Below are 14,580 nucleotides of genomic sequence, written 5' to 3'. Positions count from 1 at the left end.
AGTGGATTACAATTGTAAGCAAGCAGACTCTCTCTGAGAAGTACTTACAGTCCAAGGAGGAAAAAATACATGACACAAGAAGAATCTGAAGCCTTGTCACTCAAACCACAGCAAACAGTAAGAAAAGCCCAAATCCTAACCAGATTAGCTCGGAACTAAAGGCCTGTCCCCTCACTCCCCATTAGCCAGTAAAACATGTTCTGATTTCATGAAAAAATGACAAGGCAATCTAAAAAGTAAGAAAAAAATCATCTGAAGAAACAAAACAAGCATCAGTCCAGATTCAGATATGGTGCAGGTATTTGAATTCTCAAACAGGAAATTTAAAATAACAGTGATTAGGGAATCCCCTGGCAGCCCAGTGATTAGGGCTCGGTGATTTCATTGCTGTGGCCCAGGTTCTGTCAGTGCCTCGTCAGAGAACTGAGATTGTGCAAGCTACATGGCACAGCCAAAATTAAATAAATAAAGTTAAATAAATAACCCTGATTAATGTGATAAAGGCTCTTATGGGGGAAGTAGCAACAGGTGAAAACAAGTGGGTGATATAAACAGACAGATGGGTCTTCTAAGAAAGAATCAAAAGACGTTCTAGAAATCTAAAAGACCTAGCAGAAATGAGGAATGCCTTTGATGACTTCATTAGGAGACTAAACTCAACAAGGGAAGAAATAGCTTACCTAAAGAATATATGATAATCATGAATTTTCTTGCCTCATATGCTATAGGAAAGGCAAGTGCAGAAAAAGTTTATATTAATTTTTTAAAAAATTAGTAGTTGTGGCTCATGGGCTTGGTTGCTCCGTGGCATACAGAATTTTCCCAGACCAGGGATTGAACCCATGTCCCCTGTATGGTCAGGCACCACAGGATCGCCAGGGGAAGTTCACTCCTTAATCTTTAGCCTGGAAAAATAAAATGACAGCCACATCTGTACTATCAATATGACAATGTTGAAACAAATTCCAAGAATCCAAATTATGCAAAATCCAAGTATGCAACTCACAGTAAGAGATTTTCACATGCATCTTTTAGAAACTGTCAGATGAAGTGAATAGAAATGTATAGAATTTGTTTGCTTTTTGCTTCTTCTGTGTGTTTTATTAACAAGATATATAAATATATATAACAATATATATATATATATAATTCTCTTTGCCCCTGAGTAGGTCTGTACTGCATGAAATATGAAGTATTTAGTAGAATCACCCTCAGTTTCACATCCATACTGTCTCTCCTCCCCTCCCTTTCCCATCAGTCCAGATTAAGGACAATGTGATTCTGAGGACAGAATTCAAATGACACAATTAACATGATTGATCTAATATAGACAGAATTTTATAGCAAAAAAAAAATTTTGTAGAAAAAAAATCACCAAGAAATTTTAACAATCCACACATTTTCTTAGAACCCCAAACCCGAATTCTTTGACCCTGCAACAATAGACCACGACCATGTATAATGCCACAATGAATAACTCAATTAATTCCAGGAAAAAAAATTTATACTGGCCACAATGTAATATACTAGATATTAGCTGGGACTTCCTTGGTGGTCCAGTGATTAAGACTCCACACTTCCACCAAAGGAGGCATGGGTTTGATCCCTGGTTGGGGAACTAAGAGCCATCATGTTGCATGGTCCAGCCAAATATATATATATATATGGGCTTCCCTGGTGGCTCAGCTGGTAAAGAATCCAACTGCAATGTGGGAGACCTGAGTTTGATCCCTGGGCTGGCAAGATCCCCTAGAGAAGGGAAAGACTACCCATTCCAGTATTCTGGCCTGGAGAATATCTTGGACTGTATAGTCCATGGGATTGCAAAGAATCAGACATGACTGAGTGCCTTTCACTTTCATATATGTGTGTGTGTATATATATGTATGTGTATATACATATATATATGTGCTACAAATGACTCAAAATGTACACATACATTACCTCCAAATGACACAAAATGCATACATACCTATAAAGTACTACATCCCAAAATTTGAAGGTCATTTATAAAGAAAATATGAGTTAAAGAGAAATCAAAAGCAAAGATTATGAACTCTATATATAAGCCATGAACCTCCATATATCAAAAGTAATGGATTTAGACCAAAGAAGTACTGAGAGGAAAATTTATGACTAAACTTGCATTCATTATAATTCAAGAATGTTTTAAATAATTGAATTAAACATTCAGCCCAAGAAATTACAAAAAAGAACAAAGCTAGTTTTTTTTTAAAATGTAGAAGATAAAATCAGAAGTAAAAATTCATTAAAATAAATAGCAAATAAATTATGCCTATTAAGTAAAATAGCATCTAGCCAAGTCTTATTTTTATCAAAATAGAAGTTATTATCAACATATTATTAGTAATGAAAAAAACAGAAAAGATAAAGATGCAATAGATTTTTTTTATATTGGAGTATAGTCAATTAACAATGTTGTGATAGTTTCAGGTGAGCAGCGAAGGGATTCAGCCATACATATATATGCATCCATGCATCCATTCTCCTGCAAACTCCTCTCCCATCCAGACTGCCACATAACATTGAGCAGAGTTTTCTGTGCTATGTAGTAGGTCCTTGTTGGTCATCTCATCCAAGGATATATATAAATGACCAAAATTGACTCAAAAACACATAGAAAACACAAAAAGACCAATACCCACAGACTATACTGAAGAGAATACTGTCGACTACAGGAGATGAAAAACCTGGTTTTTCTGCAAAAAGTCAGAGAAGTGATATCTGCAACTTTGCCAGCAATACTGTCTCTATCATGTATGAGTGAGTGCTGTCACTTCCGTCATGTCCTACTCTGTGCGACCCCATGGACTATAGCCCGCCGGGCTCCTCTGTCCATGGGATTCTCCAGGTAAGGATACAGGAGTGGGTTGCTGTGCCCTCCTGCAAGGTATCTTCTGAACCCAGGCATTGAACCCAAGTCTCTTACATCTTCTGCATTGGCAGGAGGGTTCTTTACCACTAGCGTCACCTGGAAGCCCATTGTCTCTATTACAAGTGCACAACTCTAGAGATGTATTAAGATGGCAGAGTAGGAGAATATGGAGTTCGCTTTTTCCCACAAACACATCCAAAAAATCTACAGGTGGAGTAGTTCTCACGGAAGATACCTGGAAACAGGCAGAAGGACTCCTGTACAACCAAGGCTATAAGAAAAAGACACAGATAATCAGGTAGGGAGTGGAAAAACCATCACGTGGGACCTGGACCCCTGGGAGGGAACTCAGAGGAAAAGGGAGACAGCCCGGGTAGACACTTGTCCCAGGGAGTGAGCCATGAGAACCACAGATTGGGAGCTCCGGTCTCGGAACCCTAAGTGGGGAAGGCAAGCCCCCTTGCTGCTTGGAGGACCTCTGGGAATCACAGGAGGGCTGTGGAAGCCTGGACTGTGCCCTTTAGGGGTGCATGTACTGGCTTGTCCACAGGCGGGACAGAGAAAGGTCTGTTCTAGTCGCTGCCAGGCTTGCTGCAGTTGTTCCAGCCCCAGCGGAGCAGACACTAGAGTCCCGCTCGCTCCATGTCACAAGGCAGCACTGGGTCTGTGCAGCCACAGGTGCGGAGAAGACTGGACCTTCACATAGAAGACCCCTGGATCTGGGCAGAGCCTGGGTGGGCAGGGGTACCCTGCTGGCACTGACCCTAACAGCGCCTTGGAAGCGGCTCACAGCTCTGACAAGGCAGATCCAGCACAGCCATCCCCATCCACACTGGGAGCCTGCACACACTGGTTTCTGTACTCCCCCCCACCGCACATGGAAAGGATCTCCTCGTGGGGAGGGGAAAACACACTTTAAGGGCACAGATCCCAGTTAGGCAAGGATCCACAGGGTTTCTGCTCCAGAAACTCGTGATCAGACACCACCCCCAGTAAGGCAGTGATGGCCACTGAGCAGAGAGGAAGGCTCACCTCAAACCAGCTTGCAGCTCCAGCCCTTCCACCTCAGCCCCACCCCACCAAGGTGACAGCTGCCTGCCTACGTGGGGAAAGACAGGACTGCATCCACATTAAACCTAGCTCTCCCCACAGAGGCTTTGGAAACACAGTGTGTATAGGGATGTTCCCACATAAGAACACGGCTTGAAGACCACAATAGATAACCATTTTACCTAAATTCACAGATGCAGAGGAAGTGAAGCAAAATGAAATGGCATCGACAGAAGAATGGATAAAGAAGTGGTGGTACGTATATACAATGGAATATGACTTGGCCATAAAAGGGAACGCATTTGAGTCAGTTCTGGTGAGCTGGACGAACCTAGAGCCTGTTATAGAGAGTGAAGTAAGTCAGAAAGAGAACAAAAAATACCATATTTGTAGTATAACACAGAGAGCTCAATCCAGCGCCTCTCTGACAACCTAGAGGGGTGGGATGGGGTGGAGGATGGGAGGGAGGTTCACGAGGGAGGGGACATTTGTATACTTATGAATAATTCATGTTGTTGTACGGCAGAAATCAACACAACACTGTAAAGCAGTTGTCCTCCAATTAAAAAAAAAAAAGAAATGGCAAAGGATCTGCTCTCAGCAAATGAGCAGGAGAAAAACCATAAAAAATAAATAATGAAGTGAATGATTTACCAGATAAAGAGTTCAAAATATTGGAAATAAAAATGTTAAGTGAATTGGGAAAAAGAATATATATATATATATATATATACACACATATATTTATTCTTTTTTCTTAAGTTTCCCTATGCTATACAGTAGGTACTTGTTGGTTATCTATTTTATATATAGTAGTGTGCATCTGTTAATCCCAAACTCCTTATTTATCCCTACACCCTCCCCCCTTTGGTAACCATAAGCTTGCTTTCTATGTCTGTGAGTCTATTTCTGTTTTGTAAATAAATTAATTTACATCATTTTTTTAGATGCCATATATGTGCAATATTATATGGTATTTGTCTTTCTTTGCCTGACATTTCATTCGGTATGAGAATCTCTAGGTCCATCCATGTTGCCTCAAATGGCATTAGTTTGTTCCTTCTTATGACCGAGTGATATTCCACAGTGTGTATGTACTGCATCTCTTTTATCCATTCCTCTGTCAACAGACATTTAGGTGCTTTCCATTTCTTGGCTCTTGTAAACTGTGCTGCTATAAACATTAAAGTGCATGTATCTTTTCAAATTATGGTTTTCTCTGGTTTTATGCCCAGGAGTAGGATTGCTGGGTCATATGGTAGCTCTATTTTTAGTTTCTGAGGAACCTCCATGCTATTTTCCATAGTGTAAAAAATTTCTTTTTCTTTACACCCTTTCCATTATTTACTGTTTATGAATTTTCTGATGATGGCCATTCTGACTGGTGTGAGCTGATACCTCATCTTACTTTTGATTTGCACATGAACTGTTTACGATCCTCTTTGCTAGCAAGAATAGAAAATAACAAATTCATCCAATCAGGAGCCATACACAGAGCACCTGTTATTCTACTCTAGCAAAGGCGATCACATCTGGACGAGCAGCTGCAACTTGGATGATGACGTGGTGGACTTTCCAGTAGTCGGCTTCATCTTCCCTCCAGCCAGCAGCCAGCCAGCCCTGAAATCCCGTATTAGCATCTGCTCTTTAGAACATTCCTGGCACTAGCTACTGCGATTTGGCTTCCCTACGAAGCAGACTCTGAGATGAAGATGAGTTTGCCAGACATTTGTTAAAGAGTGCTCTTGGGACCCCACCAGTGTGGAAGAGATGGAAAGGAAACAGGGCTGGACAGAGGGAGAGACTGAACCGTGACAACACCCCAGTAAAAGCCTCCCATATTCCACGGCCTTTTGGAGTGGGGGAGAAGGGGCTGGGCCGATGGGTCACTGGGTGCAGGTGAACCCCAGAAACAGCTGTGACCTTGAGCTGGCCAGGTTGCTCCAGCCGAGGATATCCCCATAAATAGCCAACAGTCAGGAAGCATCTTCCAGCAGGTTTCTCAGCAGCTTCATCAGTCTCAGCAGCTGACAGAGGCAGTCCTTCTGGTATTAAGGGAAATATGGGTTGCTCATCGGACCACCCACCACTGTCGGGTGACAGTCTACGGGCCACTTCTGGGCTCTCAACTTCTCTATTTTTGCACAAATATCACGTTGTTTTAATTATACTGCAGCTATTTGGAAATGTCTAGCACTGTACTTCCAAGGGTCATAAATTATCCCTCCATTTATTTAGTCTTTCATCTTAAGGAGGATTTTATTTTCTAGTGTGGAGTCTTTAAACATCTTTTGATAGATTTATTCATGGATATTTGGTGTTTGTTGATGTGATTATAATGGTAAAATTTTTTTCCATTTTTTGTTGTTTTGTAGGTGGAATGCAAATGATTTTTGTTGATTGAACACACATGCAATAACTTTGCTAAATCAATTCTGAATGTTTATGAACTCTTTATCTTTTCTAGGCACACAAAAACTATGACTGAATAATGATTGTTTTATTTCTTCTGTTCCAGTTGTTATGTCTTTTTTCCTTGTCTTATTTTACTGGCTAAATTTTTAGTACAATGTTGATAGTGACAACTTTATCTCATTCCTAATTTCAAGGGCAATCTTTTCAATATTTCACTGTTGTGTAAGATGTTTGTTCTAGGTTTTTTTTTTAATAGATATTCTTATAGATTACTTATAGTTTAAGATATTTCCCTTCTGCTTCTAGTGTTCTCAGAGCTTTTAATCATGAGTGGGGTGAATTTGATCAAATGATTTTTCTCTATCAAAATAACCATGTGATTTCCCCCTCTCATTTATTCTCAGTGTGTTAAATTACACTGATGGTTTTTCAGTGCTCAACTAACTCTGCATATGGAAAACCCCATCTGATATCAGTATATATATGCACACTCATGTATACACATATACTAAATTTAAATTGCTAACATTTTATTAAGGAGGTTTGTAACTATGTTCACTATTGGTCTGTAATGTTACTTTTTTGTAGTTTCCTTGCCAGGGTTTGGAATCATTGATTAGATGCTACTATTTAAAAAAAATAAAAATAAAAACTAAGGAATTATCCCCTTTTTCCGTATCCTAAAATAATTTATGTCTGACTGGTATCACTATTTATTTAGCTTTCTTCTTTAAAAGTTTAGAAAGATACATCAGTGAAACTTTCTGGGCCTAGTATTTTTACTATAAGGTTTTTTAAACGATGTATTCAACTCTAACTTGTAGACTGTTAAGGAATGATATTCAAGGCCCATTTATTGAGTGTATGTTACCTACCAAACTACTTCTTGAATGTATATACTGTACCATCGTGGTAGAAGTCAATGAAAATCCTGAGTGTAAATGGCATTTTTGCTGAAAATTCAGAAGTGAGATGCACGGGCCTTCCTTTTGTGGAATACACTTTAGAGAGTAGATAGGGTTTTGTTATATAGCAATAAATGTAAGATTTCAATTTTTACAAGTTTAAATAGAGGTTCAGGGAGCCATGAGAGTTAATAACAAGAAGATTTGATCCCTAGGCATATTAGAAACAACTTTTTAAAGAAATGATATGTGCATAATTAAATGTTTTCAATGTATCTGTATTTATATCTTTTCATTACTCCTCTCATCTTTGCATGTTAACAAGCTGCTCCTCCACATTTCTACTTCTCCAAGACAGGCTGTAAATGTGGTTGCATCTCTCTTACAGTTAGGAACACCCACCCTGGGAGGAGAGTCCAGCCAGGCTTTGAGGTCCCTTCACTGCCCATAACTGTTTCTCATCCTCCTCACGCTGCCATTGCTTCTCCCCGCCAGAAGGTGTCTCTGTTGACAGCTGGTCCTCCACAGCTGTGACTCCACAGTCACCTAGGAGATGGGTCCCTGCATCTCCAAAGGATTCTGAGAATAACTTGGAACAAGGATGCCCACTGCTTGAATGTTCATCATCCGCTACTGGTGCTCGTCTCTCCAAGCCATCCTCACCATCCTCCAGACTCAGGGAGCACTGCGTCCACATTTCTCAGAAACTGTCTTTGCATTTCTGAATCTGCGCCTTTATAACTCTCAAAACCCAAAGGGCTCCACAAGCCCCTCTCTCCAGTTGAACACCTACCTTTGTAAGGATCATAAGACTAAATATCCCGGGTCTAGAAAACCAGGCAAAACACAAGAGAAACATAAGGAACCCTTTTCTAGACCAAGGAACCTAGTCTGTTCAAACTAAGAGAGGGTTCTATTTTCAGATCTCCAGGGAGATTTCTCCTTCTAAGGATTACTGAGGTAACTTTCTAACACTCCGCTTGCTAGATCAAAGAAGTGGAAAAGCAAACACACATTTAACTGGGGGGTATATATACAATTAAATGCTCTGTAATTAAGCACCTTTCTTTTGTTCTAGCAAACACTAGTGTGGAGAAAAAACAATAATTAGTTGCAATCTGGTAAAATACCTCATGTATCTAATAATAACAATCAGGCTGCCCCACGGGCTTTTCTTCTCATAACACAATTCTTTAAAACTTTCCTCGGGTTATTATTTTCTGTCCCTTCATTTTCCCCATTCCTTTCCCATCTTTTCCAGTTTGTCCACATCTTTTAGAAAGTATAGTGACCCAAAGTAGCCACAGGATCCTAGTGTAGCACTCATGAATGCATAATATAGCAGGAAAATTGCTTCCAAATGCCCCATGAATTATTCCTTTTAATAAATTCCAGTACCCTCACAGCTTGGGTTCAGCATCCAGCCTCCAGGTTTTCCTCTTATATTTTTGTCTAGTTGATCCTTTCCATTTTTTCCTACAAAGTTTTATCCTGCTTTAGAAACCAATAGTTTTGCTAATGTCACTTTGATTCTTATTTTCACATTTCAGAAAAAAATGACAAGATTTCCAAATGCTGAGTTATTTCACATCCCAACCCTTTTATATATGTGAGATTAATTTCTCAGTGGTTTCAATTTATTGGCCTTAAAAGTGATTAATTTGTACTCGCCCTCCCGCAATATTTTAACATTTATTTTTTAAAAGCACAATTTAGACAATAACTGAAAATGTCCTGATTCTGGCAAATTTAAATGTATTTTGTCCAATTTTAGCAATGATGCAACAATTCTGTACCAAAGACCCAATTCTATCATGCTTCTTTCAATAAAGTACTAATACTAAAGAATATATTTTATTTTAGTATGCTAATATATCTGGAAGCATATGTGTAGATAGGATAATTTCTTCATGTTCTTTACAGCATTATTATTTTCAGTAAATCATATGTATAAATTCTATAGCTTATCATTACACTGTTCAGCAAACAATAAAATTCATTGTATTGTTCTCTTATAATTCATTGAATCAAACACCCGCCCACCCACCCCATCTATAAATCTTGAAATGACATTAGAAAACACCACATAAATCTCCACAATTAAAACTATGACATTCAGACAACTTAAGAGATTTGTCAAAAATCAGTTAGTGACCAAAATTGTATTAGAAACCTGATACAAAATCTAAAGTTCTTTCCTCTACATAATATCATCCTCTGAATTTGCCATTTCAATAACTTTTAACTAAATGTAAAGTTTAATGAGTAATATATAGAAAATTTCAGTCTATGAGCTTAAGTACCAAAGAATTGTGGCTACAGAGCAGAAAAATAATTTTCTTAGTATCAATTAATTTGTTGTAAATATTATTTGTAATTAGAGCTAAATGGACTTTGATAGGTGTTTTCAAAGGTCTTCTTCAATAAACAATGCAAAGAAAGAGAGGAAAACAGAAGGGGAAAGACTAGAGACCTCTTCAAGAAAGCTGTTATCAAAGGAACATTTCATCCAAAGATGGGCACAATAAAGGACAGAATCGGTAAAGACCTAATAGAAACAGAAGAGATGGCAAGAATACACATCAGAACTGTACAAAAAAGATCTTAATGATCAGGATAACTACGGTGGTGTGATCACTCACCCAGAGTCAGCCATTCTGGAGTGTGTAGTCAAGTGGACCTTAGGAAGCATTGCTGCCAATAAAGTTAGTGGTGGTTGCTGTCCAGTCACTCAGTCGTGTCTGACTCTTTTCTACCCCATGGACTGCAGCACACCAGGCTTCCCTGTCCTTCACCATCTCCCAGAGCTTACTCAAACTCACGTCCATTGAGTCGGTGATGTCGTCCAACCATCTCATCCTCTTACAGGGGTGACTAGAGACTGATGTATGCTCAAAAGGGCACAGAGCAAGTGGCGAAGGGTGGGAAGAGGGATGGGTTGGGAATTTGGAATTAGGAGATGCAGACTGTTATATGCAGGATGGATAAACAGCCAGGTTCTACTGCATAGCACAGTTCAGTTCAGTCGCTCAGTCTTGTCTGACTCTTTGCGACTCCATGGACTGCAGCACGCCAGGCTTCCCTGTCCATCACCAATTCATAGAGCTTCCTCAAACTCATGTCCATTGAGTTGGTGATGCCATCCAACCATCTCATTCTCTGCCGTCCCCTTCTCCTCCTGCCTTCAATCTTTCCCAGGATCAGGGTCTTTTCTAATGAGTCAGCTCTTCGCATCAGGTGGTCAAAGTATTCAAGCTTCAGCTTCAGCATCAGTCCTTCCAATGAATATTCAGGACTGATTTCCTTTAGGATTGACTAGTTTGATCTTGCAGTCCAAGAGACTCTCAAGAGTCTTCTCCTAGCAACTCAGTTCGAAAGCATCAATTCTTCACCACTCAACCTTCTTTATGGTCCAACTCTCACATCCATACATGACTACTGGGAAAACTGTAGCTTTGACAAAAAGTATGAAAAAACTAGTGGAGTAGTGGAGGTAATTGAATTCCACAGAGATATTTAAAATCCTAAAAGATGATGCTATTAAACTGCTGCACTAAATATGTCAGCAAATTTGGAAAATCCAGCAGTGACCACAGGACTGGAAAAGGCAATCCTCATCACAATTTCCAAGAAGGGCAGTACTAAAGAATGTTCAAACCACCAGACAATTGCACTCACCTCCAATGCTAGTTAGGTTATGATCAAAATCCTTCAAGCTAGGCTTCAGCAACACATGATTAGGACTTCCAGATGTTCAAACTGGGTTTAGAAAAGGCAGAGAAACTGGAGATCTAATTGCCAACATTCACTGTATCATAGACAAAGCAAGGGAATTCCAGGAAAATATCTACCTCTGTTTCATTGACTATGCTAAAGCCTTTGACTATGTTAAGTCCAGTTCATTCGCTCAGTCACGTCTGACTCTTTGTGACCCCATGAACTGCAGCACATCAGGCCTCCCTGTCCATCACCAACTCCTGGAGCTTGCTCAAACTCATGTCCACTGAGTCGGTGACGCCATTCAACCATCTCATCCTCTGTCGTCCCCTTCTCCTCCTGCCTTCTTTATGGTTCCAACTCACACATCCATACACGAATACTGGAAAAGCCATAGCTTTGACTAGATGGACGTTTCTCGGCAAAGTAATGTCTCTGCTTTTTAATATGCTGGCTAGGTTGGTCATAGCTTTTCTTCCAAGAAGCAAGTGTATTTTAATTTCATGGATGCAATCACCATCTGCAGTGATTTTGAAGCCCAAGAAAATAAAGTCTGTCACTGTTTCCATTGTTTCCCCATCTATTTGCCATGAAGTGATGGGATCAGATGCCAGGACTTAATTTTTTGAATGCTGAATTTTAGGCCAGTTTTTTCACTCACCTCTTTCACTTTCATCCAGAGGCTCTAGTTGTTTACCTTGTTTAAATCCATGCTGTTTAGATTCCCTTTCCTTCTTTTATCTGCAACCCCATATATCACCATTAGTCCACAGTGAAGAACAGAATTGGGGCAAGTATATATTGAACCATCTCAGGCCATGACCACAAAATGTTTCAATGCTCTACTTCATTTGACTGTGACAACTAGCCCATTGTAAAATTTCAACAAGATATGAATTATTTCCCAGAATGACATTTTAGTGTCTCAGGTCAACTGTAGGCTGAACTAAACACTCAAATATGCACTATATTAATACCTGGCTTGAAAACATGCATATGCAGCATTATATTATATCATATTATATTGTAATATATATTAGTACAAACTCAAAACTTTTTGACAAGTCTGTCTTTTGCTGTACTCTTTGGGCCCAAGATCCCATTTCCTGGAGTTCTATTTTTATCTTATTGCTAGAATTTTTTTTAATACCTAATTATTTATTTGGTTACTCTGGGTCTTATTTGTGGCGTACAGATCTTCAATCATCATTGTGGCATGTGGGATCTTTAGCTGTGGTGTGTGGAATCTAGTTCCCTGACCAGGGACCGAATCCCAGACCCCAGCCTTGAGAGCACAGAGTCTTAGCCACTGAAACACCAGGGAAGTCCCTGCTAGAATCTTGAGAAGTAGCCATGTCTTTGGCCCCTTACCTCACTTTAAAGTGCAATCAGTCTCAGAGTTACAGTCCATGCAGATAGACTAATGTACACTTATACATTTTCAACCTTTTCCTTTCTGCTAGGGCTGGTAGGACCTATTGTGTATGTTACATGCAGAATCACAACAACTGGTATAAATGGATTAGTTAAACGGGTATTAGAAGGCTCCGAAGATTCAACAGACTGGCTTTGGGTTTAAAGTGTTAGAGATTAGGGGAAATCCTCCATTCTGCCTGGGTGATATATTCACCGGGACCTCATCCAAATCTCCGGAAGAGGCGATTTCAGTGCCAATTGTTAACTAATGCTTTGTTTATTCAAAAGGTTGATAGGTGACATCCTTTAGGATAGTCATAAACTCACTAACATCTTTGAACGCGTTCTTTCTTTTGCTCACTTTTCCCCATCTACATCGCGTCTTTGATGTTGATCATTTTTGTTGGCTCATTAATTCAATGTTTCTTTGTTCAATAAATTTCCCGCATGCTAATGTTAAATTGCCAGGAATAAAAATCCTGATGACAGAAGTGGCACCAGAGAAATCACTGCTATTCTTGGCCGCAGACATTTCCAGTCTGAACAATAGCTGTTTTCTTCATAGCTTTCACCAATGTCATATTTTAAGCAGGGATTTTGTGGGCTCAACAAATGAATGGAAAAGTCTGCAAAATGTGTTGCAGAAATCTCTCACAGGTAGGCAGGAAATTTGGAATAGATGATCAGGATAGAAAAGTCATAAAGCTATGTCTAGGTCAAAAGACAGAGTAAAACTGCTGAAGAGTGTGGTAAAGTATGGTGTAGTCAGCAACACAGTCATGCTCATCCCAGCTGATTCTGAATCCAGTGCCACACGAGGAATTTAAGGCTGCAAACCAGGACACTGGGCAATCTGAAGATTTAAGAAGTGTTAAGAAAGCAGGTTTCACAAGAACAGAACTATCTCAAGGTAGCTTATTTTATAACTCACTGTAATAAAACTCTTATCCTTTAATTTTTTTATTTTAAAAAGAATATTGAATTATAATTGATTCACAGCACAGTGAATCAGTTATACTCTTTTAAGCTTATTTTCCCATATAAGCCATTACAGAGTATTGAGTAGAGATCCCTGTGCTATATAAGAGGTCCTTATTAGTTATCAACTTTGTACGTAGTAGTGTGTGTGGGTTTCAATCTCAAGCCCCCAGTTTATCCCACCCTCCTTTCCCCACTGGTAACCATGACTTTCTTTTCTACATTCTTATCCTTTAAAATGATAATTTTTTAAACCAAAATTTTCACAAATTTGCAAATATCCAAATAGTCAATTCCAGAGCTCAAGGGATATGAGTTGGGGAGACTTAGGGAGGAGAGTCTCCCCAACTCTCCTTGGTTACTCAGACAGTGAAGAATCTGCCTCAGTGCAGGAGACCAGGGTTTGATCCCTGGGTCGGGAAGATCCCCTGGAGAAGGGAATGACAACACACTCCAGTATTCTTGCCTAGAAAATTCTGTGGACAGAGGAAACTGGGGGAGCTACAGTCCATGTGGTCACAAAGAGTCAGTCACAACTGAGCAACTAAGACCTTCAGGAAGAATAGAAGTGATGCTCATACTGGAGTTTTGTGCCTTTCTTGGATTTTTCATCAAAGGGTGAGTGGGAGGTAACATATGCAAATAAAACTATTTAATTGTAAAAAAAAAAATGCAGAGAAATAGGGAGCTTTACTGAAAAATATCTGAGAGCTCGGGAAATGTCCCAAGTTTATTCAAATCTTCTTTATTTTTCTATCTCTCCAGAAACCCACAGGAGTGAGACTGCCCCTCGAATACTCCCAATCTTTTCAACCTTTCTCTTGCCTTTCTATACTGTTTATTTTCCTTCATTCCTCTGTAGTGATCTATTTACTCTGTGAATCAAGGTAAACCTTTGTAGATTTTTTCCTTTGGATCACCACTATGACTCCCAGGAAATTTACTTCATTCTGAAAGCACACCCCCAAAAGGTCAATTTGTTCTCTAGTTTAGAAGATATACCTCTTGTTAGAAAAAGCTGATTATACTGAGACATCACAAGTACTTGTGAATTGACTTCTTTCAGTTTCAGACGGAGTTCAATGTCTAAGGATACTGTATTAACTCTTAGGCAGTCTAGAGCAGCAGCCTCCAATAAGATAGTCATAGACATATCTGACAAATTATATGAGTTGTTTATTAAAATTAAAATTTCACTCTCAT

This window comes from Muntiacus reevesi, chromosome 13 (assembly GCF_963930625.1).
Source record: "Muntiacus reevesi chromosome 13, mMunRee1.1, whole genome shotgun sequence".
NCBI lineage: Eukaryota > Metazoa > Chordata > Mammalia > Artiodactyla > Cervidae > Muntiacus > Muntiacus reevesi.
The sequence above is the reverse complement of the archived record's forward strand: the minus strand, read 5'-3'. Positions refer to the sequence as shown.